This window comes from Salmo trutta, chromosome 13 (assembly GCF_901001165.1).
Source record: "Salmo trutta chromosome 13, fSalTru1.1, whole genome shotgun sequence".
Classification (NCBI taxonomy): domain Eukaryota; kingdom Metazoa; phylum Chordata; class Actinopteri; order Salmoniformes; family Salmonidae; genus Salmo; species Salmo trutta.
This window is the reverse complement of record NC_042969.1, coordinates 3481534-3498177: the sequence shown is the minus strand read 5'-3', so window position 1 is coordinate 3498177 and position 16644 is coordinate 3481534.

The following is a 16644-nucleotide window of genomic DNA, read 5'->3' as shown; positions in this document are numbered from 1 at the left end:
TCTCCCCCTTTGAAGAGGGGGATGACCGCGGCAGCTTTCCAGTCTTTGGGGATGTCAGACGATACGAAAGAGAGGTTGAACAGGCTAGTAGTAGGGGTTGCAACAATTTTGGAGGATCATTTTAGAAAGAGAGGGTCCAGATTGTCTAGCCCGGCTGATTTGTAGGGGTCCAGATTTTGCAGCTCTTTCAGAACATCAGCTATCTGGTTTTGGGTGAAGGAGAAATGGGGGAGGCTTGGGAAAGTTGCTGTGGGGGGGTGCAGGGCTGTTGACCGGGGTAGGGGTAACCAGGTGGAAAGCATGGCCAGCTGTAGAAAAATGCTTCTTGAAATTCTCAATTATCGTGGATTTATCAGTGGTGACAGTGTTTCCTAGCCTTAGTGCAGTGGGCAGCTGGGAGGAGGTTCTCTTATTCTCCATGGCCTTTACAGTGTCCGAGAACTTTTTGGATTTTGTGCTACAGGATGCAAATTTCTGTTTGAAAAAGCCAGCCTTTGCTTTCCTTACTGCCTGTGTATATTGGTTCCTAACTTCCCTGAAAAGTTCAATATCGCGGTGGCTATTCGATGCTAATGCAGTACGCCACAGGATGTTTTTGTGCTGGTCAAGGGCAGTCAGGTCTGGAGTGAACTAAGCGCTATATCTGTTCCTTGTTCAATTTTTTTTGAATGGGGCATGCTTATTTAAGATGGTGAGGAAAGCACTTGAAAAGAATGATCTATCCTGTTGCCTAGTCACTTTATCCTTACTGATATGTACATATCTACCTCAATTACCTCGTACCCCTGCACATTGGCTCGCTACTGGTACCCCGTGTTTATAGCCAAGGTAGCTTCATGTTATTATTATTTTTAAATGTTCTCCTTTTTCTCTCTGCATTGTTGGGACAGAAGTAAGCAGTTCACCTGTTTATAAAGCATGTGACAAATAAATTTTGATTTGAGCTTGTTATGGTGAAATACAGGTAAAAATAGGTCAAAAAAGGTCAAAATAACTTAGTTAGAGAGACCTGTCATGAAAGAGAGGAAAGGTATTTTATCAAAGTGGTGTGTGTGAAAAACAATGGAGACGGAGGAGACTGAGGAGAGTCAGGAGACAATCCAGGCACAGACCCTGTGCCTTCATCTTATGAAAGAGACGAGGAGGGGAATCCCTGGCCGCATTTCAGTCACCAGTTTTTCTTCAAGTATAGGAGAAGCGACAGTGTAATCATGCAATGCAAGCTGCTTACCCAGGATGGCGGAGGTGGCTTCCTACAAAAACTCTGCCTTGAACCTCAGGAAACATGTAGAGGTAAGATATCTAGTTATGAATGCTAAAAAATGTAGCTATGGATGGCTTTAGCGGCTAATAGCCTAGTTATTTAGTATGCTAACATTAGCTAGCTATCCTTGCAGCTACAATAAATGAAAGAAGATTTGTAATAGGCAAGATGGTGGCGTACACATTGTTGATTACTTCATGGAGCAAAAAAATATATATTTTAATAACGAAGCATTTGTGTATATACAGTGCATTCAGAAAGTATTCAGAGCCCTTTACTTTTTCCACATTTTGTTACCTTACAGCCTTATTATAAAATACATTTTCCCTCATCAATCTACACACAATACCCCATAATGACAAACCAAAAGCAGTTTAAGATTTTTTTGCAAATGTATATATTTTCTTTAAACATAAATACCTTATTTACATAAGCATCCAGACCCTTTGCTATGAGAGTCAAAATTGATCTCAGGCGGATCCTGTTTCCATTGATCATCCTTGATGTTTCTACAACTTGATTGAAGTCCACCTGCGGTAAATTCAGCTGATTGGACATGATTTGGAAAGGCACACACCTGTCTATATAAGGTCCCACAGTTGACAGTGCATGTCAGAGCAAAAACCAAGCCATGAGGTCAAAGGAATTGTCTATAGAGCTCTAAGACAGGATTGTGTCGAGGCACAGATCTGGGGAAGAGTACCAAAACTTTTCTGCAACATTGAAGATCCCCAAGAACACAGTGGCCTCCATCATTCCGAAATGGAAGAAGTTTGGAACCACCAAGACTCCTCCTAGAGCTGGCCGCTCGGACAAACTGAGCAATCGGGGGAGAAGGGCCTTGGGAGGTGACCAAGAACCTGATGATCATTCTGACAGAGCTCCAGAGTTACTCTATGGAGATGGGAGAACCTTCCAGAAGGACAACCATCTTTCCAGCACTCCACCAATCAGTCCTTTATGGTAGAGTGGCCAGACGGAAGCCACTCCTCAGTGAAAGGCACATGACAGCCCGCTTAGAGTTTGCCAAAAGGTACCTCTCAGATCTGATGAAATCAAGATTCAACTCTTTGGCCTGAATGCCAAACATCACGCCTGGAGGAAACCTGGCACCATCCCTACGGTGAAGCATGGTGGTGGCAGCATCATGCTGTGGGGATGTTTTTCAGTGGCAGGGATTGGAAGACTAGTCAGGATCGAGGGAAAGATGAACGGAGCAAAGTACAGAGAGATCCTTGATGAAAACCTGCTCCAGAGCGCTCAGGACCTCAGACTGGGGTGAAGGTTCACCTTCCAGCAGGACAACGACCCTAAGCACACAGCCAAGACAATGCAGGAGTGTTTTTGGGACAAGTCTCTGAATGTCCTTGAGTGGCTCAGCCAGGGCCCAGACTTGAACCCAAACATCTCTGGGGAGACCTGAAAATAGCTGTACAGCAACGCTCCCCATCCTACCTGACAGAGCTTGAGAGGATTTGCAGAGAAGAATAGGAGAAACTCCCCAAATACAGGTGTGCCAAGCTTGTAGCATGACACCGAAGAAGATTCAAGGCGGTAACCGCTGGCAATGTGATATTTCAGTGCTTTATTTGTTATAAATTTGCAAACATTTCTAAAAACCTGTTTTTGCATTAGGGGGTATTGTGTGTAGATTGATGAGGGGAAAAAACTATTTAATCCATTTTAGAATAAGACTGTAACGTAAAAAACAGTGGAAAAAGTTTAGAGAATGCACCGTGTACCTTTTATAAATTCAAACGCACCGCCTGCAACTGGACACTGACATTTTATAAGATACATGTTTGGCTGAATCAAGAACAAATATAGTGTCGCCAAGTTAAGGTTGGTAAAAAAATATCTGTGCTACACTAAACAGTACCAAATCGGTAACTCCCAGATACTGAAAATCTTTGGTTAAATCACATTATCTGAAGTGACAATCTGTAGCTACTATAACTGGGGCCTAAATTTTACGTAAGCATTCATAACACCTTTATGAAGCCGTGCATGAGTTGTAGTAGGCCTATCAATCATTACATAAACTTTTATGATTGATGTACTCATTCAACATCAGTGTCTCTCACAAGTAATGTTTAATCTACACATAATTTTCATTGTATTGAGTATGTGTGTGTGCATGTGAAGTGAGAGAGAACAATATATGGGTTGGTTTAAATGAATTAATCTTGCATATAACTGTGTGAGTACACAATAGGTACAGCTGGACATGGTACAACTTTTAAGGTCAGAAAACATCTGACAAACACACATCAGTCTCAGTATCTCAGTATTGCAACATCTATAGCCCCTTTTCTATCTCAAAGGTTTGCTCATTCATTTTGCATTTCCATTTCCAAGTTTGTGTTGTTGCCTCTGCTTTTATCTTAAAAGTAACTCAATTACTTTTTAAATTAGCTACTTTTTACTTTTACTTTAGTATTTGTTTTACATCAGTAGTTGTACTTTTACTTGAGTCAAATTGCATTATTGTAACAGTACTTCTAGTTGAGTAGGATATTTCAGTACTCTTTCCACCCCTGCTTTTTATTCAGTCATCCTCTCACACACTCTTGCAGATTTCTGACCGTGCAACGATTGTAGACATTCTACCATCAAGCATGTGGGTTACTGTTGGAATGATAAGAAATGGTCCGTTGCATGTCTGATGATGCTGGAATCCTGCCTGTGTACAGTGTGTGTTTGCTTTTAAATGCTACATCAATATCGTGACCATAGGGGTTCACAGAACATGCTGGGCAAAAGTAAATTGCAAATGCAAATGAGGCATGGAGAGATTAGTATATAGGGCTTCCAGTGTGATTCTTGGAGAGCCTTAAGAATGCTAATTAAAGATGATTGAACCCTTCATTTGCCTGGGTCCCAGGCAGACGGTTAGACGGACAGCACGCCCCAGCCTCCACGGTAACTCCGGGCTAATCACTCCAGGGGTTGGAGAATGTTTACTGCAGAAAGTAGCATCTCGAGTGTGTTTGGCCGCTTCAATCATCTAGAGGGCCCGAACCACTCGACAGAAAGAAATTTCCTGTCTCAGGGAATCAAACAAATGGTCAAACCAGATGACCAAGGTTTCAAGAGAAGCTCTAAGTGGATATGTGACCTCTAACCCCTCACTGTTGATTTATCATCTCAACCTGCAGTCTCTAAAAGTGAAGCAAAATAAGAATGCACCTTGGCTAAACAAAAGCAATATGCTCATAAATCTAAGCAGGAGCCTCCTGAGACACTGTAGGCCAGCACCGTTGGGTGCTTAGTTGGTTCAGCAGCGCATAGGAATGAAAGCAGAACATGGCGGATCAGAAGGGATCCACACACCCACAGCCATCATGAAGAATTTCCTGATTATACATTTAATCTTTCAGCACCTCCGCTGATGGCCTGGACGTTTAACCTTGTTCTGCCCAGAGAGGATGATGTGCCCCTTGGTTATGCACATGCTCACTAGTCATACACTGTGCCCGTCACCCTAAATCCAGTTCAAAGAGGTTGTATTGAGGAAGAGGTTTGCCTAATGGAAATACAGAAGAAACTGGCAGTGATTGAAATGTTTGGCACTTCAAATGACCCCTATGGAAACAAGTTACTTTTCATGGATTAGGAAAGAGACATTTCTTTTGTAAGAGCTACAACACATAGAATTAACAGTGCAGCCAAAGTGTTCACAAGGCCCAAAAGCCCTCTCCAAGAGGTCCTAGATATCCCGAGGTCCATCGAGCCATTCTAGTCCAAGTAGAGCACTGTTACAGGTTTTCAATGCAGAGACACTGAAGGCTGCCCTTACACAGCCAATGACTCTGATGTGTTTGTCACATAAGTCGACTGACAGATTCATGGTGTTGGTCTTCTTCCACTTCCTCTCCATCACAGCAAACTACTTTCTTTGAGGGCCGTTCACCATCTTTTTGTGTGCGTAACCTTAGTCCAGTGGGATAGAATAGGGGCTAGATTCAAGGCGTACCTCGGAAGATTCGCGTTATAGCGCGATTGAAAGTAGTAACCTTTATGGTTAAGGTTAAAGGTAATTTCCGATTGAGCCGACATACACTGAGTGTACAAAACAGTAGGAACACCTGCTCTTTCTATGACATAGACTGATCAGGTGAATCCAGGTGAAAGCTATGATCCCTTGTTGATATCACTTGATAAATCCACTTCAGTCAGTGTAGATGAAGGGGAGGGGTTAAGAAGGATTTTTAAGCCTTGAGATAATTGAGACATGAAATGTGTATGTGTGCCATTCAGTGGGTGAATGGGAAAGACAAAAGTTTGAAGTGCCTTTGAACCGGCTATGGTAGTAGGTGCCAGGGACACTGATTTGAGTGTGTCAAGAACTGCAGCGCTGCTGGGTTTTTCACACTCAACAGTTTCCCGTGTGTATCAAGAATGGTCCACCCCCCATAGGACATCCAGCCAACTTGACACAACTGTGGGACGCATTGGAGTCAACATGGTCCAGCATCCCTGTGGAATGCTTTCGACACATTGTAGAGTCCATACCCCAACAAACTGAGGCTGTTCAGTGGGCAAAAGGGGGTGCGACTCAATATTAGGAAGGTGTTCCTAATGTTTTGTACACTCAATGTATCTAGCGTTTACCGTGAATGCAGTCTCTGCGAACCCGGGAACATTGCCTTTAAATTTCAATTGTGCTATAGTGTAGATCTTCCATGATCCATAATGAATCTAGGCCTAGATCAGAAACAATGATGATGAGCAGATTTAATAGATGTGATAAGGGAATGAGTCGAGCCATTGAACATCAAAGTTGGACACAGGTGGGCATGCTCTGGCACTCCTCATCGCAGATGTCTGCCCACATCGGACAGTGCCAAGGCAGAGTGTTTTAGTGTTTGTGGCAAGACATGAGTGAGGTCTTCAGGAACTACATTGGTCATGGTATTTGACTCTATATCAGTAGCTAATCAAGCTGCCCGGCAGCCTGAGGGACCTTTCCCCTCCTTACCCCAGGCATGCCCATCCGTGGACATTACATCATTTTCCCCATCAAACACAGGTGCCAGGCTAAATGCCCATGCACTCAGTGACATTATCACACACAGTATGACGTGTAGTGCCAGGAGTTTTTCCTGAACATGAGACCTGACCAGGAAAACCTCTGGGCCGTAGTTATAGCCTATTACCAAGGTCAAGAGTTTTACTGGTCAGGCCACACGGTCAGGCATTTGTTTAGGAAACTCTACCATCACATGTGGCTACAAAAACACCTTACATTTTTGTTGTGGTTTAAGCATTGTTGTGGACTTAGAACATCCAATGTTATTGTTTTTATGCTAAATAAATATGATTTTGAGAGCGAATACCTGAAAAAACAAGGGAAAATCCAAAACCCGGAGCAACAAAACTGAGGAAAAATTTGTTTGGGGGAAAACTGAATTTGGAGAAAAAAGATATAGGTTTTATAGGGCCCAATAGTTCACACTTTCTCAGATGGTGAATCAGCATATGCCTAATAGTGCACATAAAGATGAATGCAAATTCATCTATGAACCAAAAATTCTGGAGCCTTATTTTAAGAAAAGCCTAATTGCCCCCAAACCCAAAATCTATGACAATCCCTGGATTAGGTGATATCTTGAATCATGCATTCCTTCTTGGACATTATATGTAACAATTTATTTATTGAATAGCATCTCAGTAGTCTATTACACTTCTTATTGAGCATTGTATTGGCCCAGCGTTGTCCGAGGTAGGCCGTCATTGTAAATAAGAATTTGTTCTTAACTGACTTGCCAACTGTAGTTAAATTAAGGTTAAATCTATTGCGTGAGGCTGCACATTTTGGGGGGGGGGGGGTACAAACAAATCATGGGCTGGTGCCACCAATTGAAAAGGTTAGTGGCACCAGTGCCATTAGGGGAAACCATAAGTCTGGAGCCCTGGGCTGGATCTCCTAAACCTCCTAAATAGACATAGCCAAAATAACTGCTATTCATGTGTAATTACATGATTCTGACATGCCAAAACTTGGTATATTTGGAAAGACGACATCTGGGAGATTATGACGAAATGATCAGAAGATAGATATGAGTTACATAGTTCAGAATACACAAGATCAAGCACACACGAAATAACAGTTATTTTGTTGTTGTTGTGAATTAGTGAATTATTGATGCCCAGAGCTGGAAACCGATGGCTCACACAACATATGAACAATATTATAAAAAAAATGGGATTGATAGACCTAACAACTAGAAATGGGCAGGTGTTTTAGTAAGTGGTGTCAGGTGTGGTCACGGGACGTTTCCAAGTGTCATATGTCTGTACATTTGATAATTCCTGTGCTATTCCATATTTGCAATCCCTGAATGCTATTTGTTCAGTATAAAAACACAATTTCTACCATATCAACCTCCCTCAAACATTGTGGTGGTGTTATGGGGTATCCAGGGTACATTCAAGTGTCCTTTCAAACTCTCCAAAGTGTCCGAATGTCACAAACCTCTTCGTCAGGAGATATGTTGAAATTGCTGTCGGACAAAGTGGACCAATATGCAGCGGATTGCGTGCTCATCATCATTTATTTTAAATGTGAACACGAGGAAAAAACAATAAACAAAACTCACGACAGGAACAGTGTAGCAGGCTAAACAAAAGCAGTGCTAACATACAACTACCCACAAGTGACAAACAAAACACACACCTACTTATAGGACTCCCAATCAGAGGCAACTAGAAACACCTGCCTCCAATTGAGAGTCCAGCAACCAAATCTGCATATAGAAAACTTAACCTAGAACCTACTCATACTAAAACATACACCACAAAACCCCGGAACACATAAATAACACACCCCTCTAAGCTATACACAAAAAAAAAACACCATATAAAACAAACATACCTCTGCCACGCCCTGACCAAATAATACAAATAATCCTCTATACTGGTCAGGACGTGACACCGACGGCCAACTGGGAGAGTGGGGTTTGATCTTTCGCTTTGGCCATCTGCTTGTGGAAAATTAAAGCATTTACTGTAGCAATGTCCACAAAGTGGTGAAAAAAAACTCTTATACCACTTCCTGGTCTTGTCGAGGACCTGCTAGTAGCCTATCAGAGCATCAGATGGGTTGACACTTCCCATGCTGGCATTGTAGTCCTTCACAGAATGGGGACATTCTTCCTTTTTCACCCTCCTTGAGACATGGTCGTTATTGAATGCCTTATGCTGTGTGGGGAGAATGGTTACTTACCTAGTGTACTTCTATTTCACAAAAAGCAGCTTGTTAGTCCTGATCCAATGTATGGTCCCCCTCTCCGCTGTCTTTGTCATGTCGTTTACCTTGGTCTTGGGGAAACCGATTCTGTTAGGACGAATGGTGCCACAAGCCCCTATTTTCTTTTTCAATAGGTCTATGAAAAGTGGATGTAGAACCATCAGACGGGGTGATTGATATAGCAGTGGGTGGTGGAAGACCTTGACGTCATCATCCAAGCCTCTGCATCCTCCACTCTGTGGTGAATAAAATAAAGAGATATATTGTTGTAGGACACACAGAATTACAGTTGACAAATTTTACAAAACGACATTACTGTAAAGTAAAAACACCAAGCCTAAACTTAATCTGTACAGTGACTCACATAGAAGGTGTGAAACACACACACAATGCAAACATGAACACTTTGGAGACAAAAGCAGAGGTGAGAACCACAAATAAACAATGGCCATGAGAGTTTAGTGGCCTCTCCAAAGTTACAAGGATGAAACTTAGAACAGCAAACAGTGAACTAACATGAAACATAGACAATAACTACTTTGGAATTATACAACATTGAAATTACTTGTTACATAGGCCTATGTCAACTAAATCCAAAGCAGAAAAAGCAGACAACTCATAGAATAAGTTATAGAAAATCATGAAAATAATTTACTTACAGATCAAAAAGTGGATCCAATACTTCTAGAAAGCAATCTTCGTCGGCCGAGTCGAAATCCTTGTTGTCCAAATCGCTCCCCTGATCCGAGTCCGACCAGTATTTTATTCAAAACTTCTAGGTCGGTATACTTATTCATAGCTGCATTCTTTTTAGCTTAATGTTCGATATTGTTGTTTTTTTCCCCCTTGAGAAGCCACATTTGATGCTAATGCAATGAAATTAAGCAATGAAATCCGTTTACAATGTAATATAGCATGCTTGGTGCGTCTCGTCTCTGAGCCAGGTAGCAATAGTTTGCATTACGCATAAAAGGTTCTAAGCCTTGCTTTGTACCACTCAGGTCAACTGCATATCCCTGGAAAGCTTATCATTGGCTATAAGATTGTCAAGGTACCATAGCAGCCAATCCCCTGTGTAATGGATGCCTACGGCATGTAAGCAGGCAGCATCATATTTTTCATGCGCAAAGATTAGACATTCAATGTCGGTAGACATTCCATGTTGCCATTAAGTCATACATCATCAATTTGTAAGTTGCTCTGGATAAGAGCGTCTGCTAAATGACTTAAATGTAAATGTAAAATCATCAGATAACATGGCAATAGGCTAGATTTGTTCCTAATAACCTAATGATTCATTTAATACAAAGGTTTATTTGAACAGTGAGAGACAGAATAACAACAAAAAAATTCTGATTGAGAGGGGGTCAAATACTTATTTCCCTCATTAAAATGCAAATCATTTTTATAACATTTTTGACATGCGTTTTTCTGGATTTTTTTGTTGTTATTCTGTCTCTCACTGTTCAAATAAACCTACCATTAAAATTATAGACTGATCATTTCTTTGTCAGTGGGCAAACGTACAAAATCAACAGGGGATCAAATACTTTTTTCCCTCACTGTAGGTAGCAGCCATCTTCAAATGAGGTCATCGGCTTGGCCTGCCCTTATAGATTTGTATGCCCATATATGGTAGTAAGTCACACCCCTATCTGCTTTTGGTTTCCATGTGTTTGATGCCATTCCATTTGCACCCTTCCAGCCGTTATTATGAGCCGTTCTCCCCTCAGCAGCCCTCTGTGTGGGGAATACACTTAGTTATTGTTTCAACTGATGATTGGCCCTTTAAGTATGAGTACCAGTTGCAGTCAGATCAAAAGTTTTGTTAATTGAACTCTACCCACTCTTTTCTACTGAAAAACATTTCTCACTACATTCATACATTAACCACAACACCGTGTCACACTCCAGTCGTCACATCAAGCACCTTTTGACCTTGGGGCGCGAGTCAAAACAAGGGTAAAAACCACAAACAATGGGGAATAGAAGGTTTATATTAAGTCTACAGGTGCTCAATATCAGTGATGGATCACTTCAGCAGTTGAAACAATGCTTGAATTCTTGGCTGCCTGGGTGGATGTGGAGATGCGGAGCCAATGATCAGGTTCACATTCTTCACCATTTCCTCGACTCACCCTGCATTAACTTGAAGGTCTCTTAGCGGCCCGCATTTTCCAGGCGACACATCCTTTACGGCCGTCATGAAGGAATTCCAGCAGGGCTGGGCAACAGGTGTGAGAAGCGAGGCAGACTTTCCAAGGATGTCAAGTCGACGGAAGACTCAATAATGTTGCTCAGCAAACAAAGGGACTGGAATTCAGGAGGATGCCTGCCGGCATGCCGCAGATGGAGGAGATAGGCTCTTTCAATAGGCTCCTGAACTGTGGGCCAAGAACTTGTGTATACACTGGGGGGGCTTTTTTCAGTCACTTTAGGTCAGGGATGGGCAACTTTGATGGGGGAGGGGGCCACAAAAATCGGAACATCATGAAGGGCTGCAGTGGCTTGTAGATCTGTGTACCCACATCCATACCAACACCTTAAGGATGTTAACAGTTAACCATTAAATTGGTTAGCCACTGAAAATACATTTGACTGGTCATGCTTAACCATCTCAAATCAAATCAAATCACATTTTATTAGTCACATGCGCTGAATACAACAGGTGTAGACGTTGCAGTGAAATGCTTACTTACAAGCCCCTAACCGAAAGTGCAGTTTCAAAAAATATGGATAAGAATAAGAGATAAAAGTAACAAGTAGTTAAAGAGGAGAATTAAAAATAACAATATATACAGGGGGAGTCAGTGTGCAAGGGCATCATTTAGCTGAGGTAGTATGTACTTGTAGGTAGAGTTAATTAAAGTGACTATGCATAGATGACAACAGAGAGTGGCAGTGGTGTGGGGGGAGGGGCAATGTGAATAGTCTGGGTAGCCATTTGACTAGATGTTGAGGAGTCTTATGGCTTAGGGGTAGAAGCTGTTTAGAAGCATCTTGGACCTAGACTTGGCGCTCCGGTACTGATTGCCGTGTGGTAGCAGAGAGAACAGTCTATGACTAGGGATGCTGGAGTCTTTGACAATTTTCAGGGCCGTCCTCTGACACTGCCTGGTATAGAGGTCCTGGATGGCAGGAAGCTTTGCCCCAGTGATGTATTGGGCCGTTCGCACTACCCTCTGTAGTGCCTTGCGGTCGGAGGCCGAGCAGTTGCCATACCAGGCTGTGATGCAACCAGTCAGGATGCTCTCGATGGTGCAGCTGTAGAACCTTTTGAGTATCTGAGGACCCATGCCAAATCTTTTCAGTCTCCGGAGGGGGAATAGGTTTTGTCGTGCCCGCTTCACGACTGTCATGGTGTGCTTGGGCCATGATAGTTTGTTGGTGATGTGAACACCAAGGAACTTGAAGCTCTCAACCTGCTCCACTTCAGCCCCGTCGATGAGAATGGGGGCGTGCTCGGTCCTCTTTTTCCTGTAGTCCGCAATCATCTCCTTTGTCTTGCTCACATTGAGGGAGAGGTTGTTGTCCTGGCACCACAGGGCCAGGTCTCTGACCTCCTCCCTATAGGCTGTCTCGTTGTTGCGGTGATCAGGCCTACTACTGTTGTGTCATAGGCAAATTTAATGATGGTGTTGGAGTCGTGCCTCGCCATGCTGTCATGAGTGAACAGGGAGTACAGGAGGGGGCTGAGCACACACCCCTGAGGGGCCCCTGTGTTGAGGATCAGCGTGGCAGATGTGTTGTTACCTACCCTTACCACCTGGGGACGGCACGTCAGGAAGTCCAGTATCCAGTTGCAGAGGGAGATGTTTCGTCCCAGGGTCCTTAGCTTATTGATGAGCTGTAGTCAATGAATAGCATTCTCACATAGGTGTTCCTTTTGTCCATTTGGGAAAGGGCAGTGTGGAGCGCAATAGAGACTGCATCATCTGTGGATCTGTTGGGGCGGTATGCAAATTGGAGTGGGTCTAGGGTTTCTGGGATGATGGTGTTGATGTGAGCCATGACCAGCCTTTCAAAGCACTTCATGGCTACAGACGTGAGTGCTACAGGTCGGTAGTCATTTAGGCAGGTTACCTTAGTGTTCTTGGGCACAGGCACTATGGTGGTCTGCTTAAAGCATATTGGTATTACAGACTTGGACAGGGAGAGGTTGAAAATGTCAGTGGTCAGCGCATGCTCGCAGTACACGTCCTGGTAATCCGTCTGGCCCTGCGGCCTTGTAAATGTTGACCTGTCTAAAGGTCTTACTCGCATCGGCTGCGGAGAGCGTGAACACACGGTCTTCTGGTACAGCTGGTGCGCTCATGCATGTTTCAGTGTTATTTGCCTCGAAGCGAGCATTGAAGTAGTTTAGCTCGTCCGGTAGGCTCGTGTCACTGGGCAGCTCTCGACTGTGCTTCTCTTTGTAGTCTGTAATGGTTTGCAGGCCCTGCCACATCTGACGAGCATCAGAGCCGGTGTAGTACGACTCGATCTTAGTCCTGTATTGATGCTTTCCTGTTTGATGGTTTGTCGGAGGGCATAGCAAAATTTCTTATAAGCTTCCGGGTTAGAGTCCTGCTCCTTGAAAGCGGCAGCTCTAGCCTTTAGCTCAGTGCGGATGCTGCCTGTAATCCATGGTTTCTGGTTGGGGTATGTACGTACGGTCACTGTGGGGACAACATTATCGATGCACTTATTGATGAAGCCAATGACAGACGTGGTGTACTCCTCAATGCCATTGGAGGAATCCCGGAACGTATTCCAGTCTGTGCTGACAAAACAGTCCTGTAGTTTAGCATCTGCTTCATCTGATCACTTTTTTATTGATCTAGTCACTGGTGCTTCCTGCTTTAATTTTTGCTTGTAAGCAGGAATCAGGAGGATAGAATTATGCTCAGATTTGCCAAATGTAGGGCGAGGGAGAGCTTTGTAGGCATCTCTGTGTGTGGAGTATAGGTGGTCCAGAGTTCTTTTCCCTCTGGTTGCACATTTAACATGTTGATAGAAATTAGGTAAAACTGTTTTAAGTTTCCCTGCATTAACCTCTCTGGGCCAGTGGGACGCTTGCATCCCACTTACTCAACAGCCAGTGTAATCCCGTGGCGCGATATTCAAATACCTTAGAAATGCTATTACTTCAATTTCTCAAACATATGACTATTTTACACCATTTTAAAGACAAGACTCTCGTTAATCTAACCACACTGTCCGATTTCAAAAAGGCTTTACAACGAAAGCAAAACATTAGATTATGTCAGCAGAGTACCCAGCCAGAAATAATCGGACACCCATTTTTCAAGCTAGCATATAATGTCACATAAACCCAAACCACAGCTAAATGCAACACTAACCTTTGATGATCTTCATCAGATGACAATCCTAGGACATTATGTTATACAATACATGCATGTTTTGTTCAATCAAGTTCATATTTATATCAAAAAACAGCTTTTTACATTAGCATGTGACGTTCAGAACTAGCATTCCCACCGAACACTTCCGGTGAATTTACTAAATTACTCACGATAAACGTTCACAAAAAACATAACAATTATTTTAAGAATTATAGATACAGAACTCCTTTATGCACTCGCTATGTCCGATTTTAAAATAGCTTTTCGGTGAAAGCACATTTTGCAATATTCTGAGTAGATAGCCCGGCCATCACAGGCTAGCTATTTTGACACCCACCAAGTGTGGTACTCACCAAATTCCGATTTACTATTAGAAAAGTTTGATTACCTTTGCTGTTCTTCATCAGAATGCACTCCCAGGGCTTCTACTTCAATAACAAATGTTGGTTTGGTTCAAAATACTCCATAGTTATATCCAAATAGCGGCGTTTTGTTCGTGCGTTCAAGACACTATCCGAAATATTCCATTACCGTACTTCGAAGCATCTCAAACGCTGTTTAAAATCAATTTTTATGCTATTTTTCTCATAAAAAAGCGATAATATTCCGCCCGGGAGTCGTTGTTTTCGTTCAAAGAGAGAGAAAGTAAACATGGTGTCGGCTCGTGCACACGCCTCCAGTCTCATTGTCCTCAGATCGACCACTTACAAAATGCGCTAATGTTTTTCAGCCAGGGCCTGCAAAGCCACCATTCATCATTCTGGCGCCTTCTGAGAGCCTATGGGAGCGTTAGAAAATGTCACGTTATGCCAGAGATCCCCTGTTTTGGTTAGAGATGATCAAGAAGGCCAAGAAAAAGTCAGAGAAGGCGCTTCCTGTTTGGAATCTTCTCAGGTTTTGGCCTGCCAAATGAGTTCTGTTATACTCACAGACACCATTCAAACAGTTTTTGAAACTTTAGGGTGTTTTCTATCCAAATCAAATAATTATATGCATATTCTAGTTACTGGGCAGGAGTAGTAACCAGATTAAATCGGGTACGTTTTTTATCCGGCCGTGCAAATACTGCCCCCTATCCCCAACAGGTTAACCCCCTAAGGTCACCCCCGCAGAAATCTAATTAACATAACAATCAGTCAGTTTAAGCTAGAGATATCTGTATTTGCATTGGATGCGTCTCAATCTACAGCATTCGCAAATGTCGCAAGAATCTCACGAACACGTACAGTACATGTTGGTTGTTTTGCTCTAGGATGCCCACAGGCCTCACGACTCATCTGAAGGTCCCCCTGTACCAGTTGATAAAAATTATGGAAGTATACTGTATCTGAAGACTGTTTAGTGACAAAAATAAGGGGTTAAATAGATTTTAAAAAATATTTCAAAAATGTTTCCTGATCTGTCTTATATCTCTCAGCTATAGGACAGAAACTTCAGAGCAAACTTCCTTTTTATGTAATTGTTTGTATGGGCTAATAGCAGGCCAAATAAAAACGTTCATCAAATAATTTTTGTATATATTTTTTTTATACTTCAAAAGGTCTTCAAAAATCTAAAATCAAATAGCAAAATGATCCTTGGTATGACCTTTTTAAAACAATTCCATATAGCTTAGTGGAACCCCCCCCCACACACACACACACACACACACACACACACTCCATCCCCCTCCCTCGTCTTAAACAGGGCTTAAACTTGTTAATGGCAAAAATAAGGGATCAATACATATAAAAAAAAAAATGCAAAATGGTTCCTGATCTTTCTTATATCTCTCAGATATAGGACAGAAACTTCAAAAAAAACTTCCTTTAGATTCTTTGGGGGGATTATCTGTTGTTCCATGTAGTGAATCTGTCATTCAATGCGTTTTTATGGGCTAATAGCATTAAGGCCAAAAATAATTTTTCATCAAATAATTTTTGTATATAGTTTTTTGGTAACTTCAAGGGGTCTTAAATTCAAAATCAAATGATCCTTGGTGTGACCTTCTTAAAACAATTCCATACAGCTTAGAAAGAGCTTAGAGTCTTATGGCTTAAACCAGGCCTGGGCAAAGGCCGGCCCGGGGGCCGTATGCAGCCCGCGTCCTGATTCAATATGGCCCGTGGAATCATGCTCAGATTACATAAAGAATTTGCGATAGTAAAGTTTTGAAAAGCTAATTTGTTATTCAAATTAAAAGCCCAATGAATACTCGCCTTTGTGTAATGATTTAACTCCCACCGCTTGTGGGATATTTATTTTGAAGGCACGTGTAAATAACAACTGAACGAGGACAGACAGTGACTGACAGGTTGACACACACGTCACAGTTACAAATAGTAGCTGGCTAGAAATTGCGCCAAAAAAATGTTTTTCAAAGATTTCAAAGAAAAGGAAAGTAGACAATGAATGTAAGGTGTTCCAGCAAGAGCGGACATCGAAATATTAATTTGAGGTATCAGGGAAAGCTGTGTGCTTTGTGTGCAAAGAGAGAATCGCTGTCTTGAAAGACTACAACTTGTCCCGACACTTCCAGACGAAGCATGCAGAGAAATATAGGAATATGTCTTCTGATCAGAGGGCAAGTGCATCGAAAGAGTTGCTTTCTCAGTTGCAAAAGCAGCAAGGACTTTTCACAAAACTGCATTCAGTAAATGACAGAATTGCGAGAGCAAGCTGTGTACTGTACCACAAAATTGTTAAACATAGCAAGCCATTCGCTGAGAGCAAATTCATCAAAGAATGTTTAATTGACTCTGCAGCAATACTTTGCCCCGACAAGAAAGAACTGTTTGAAAATG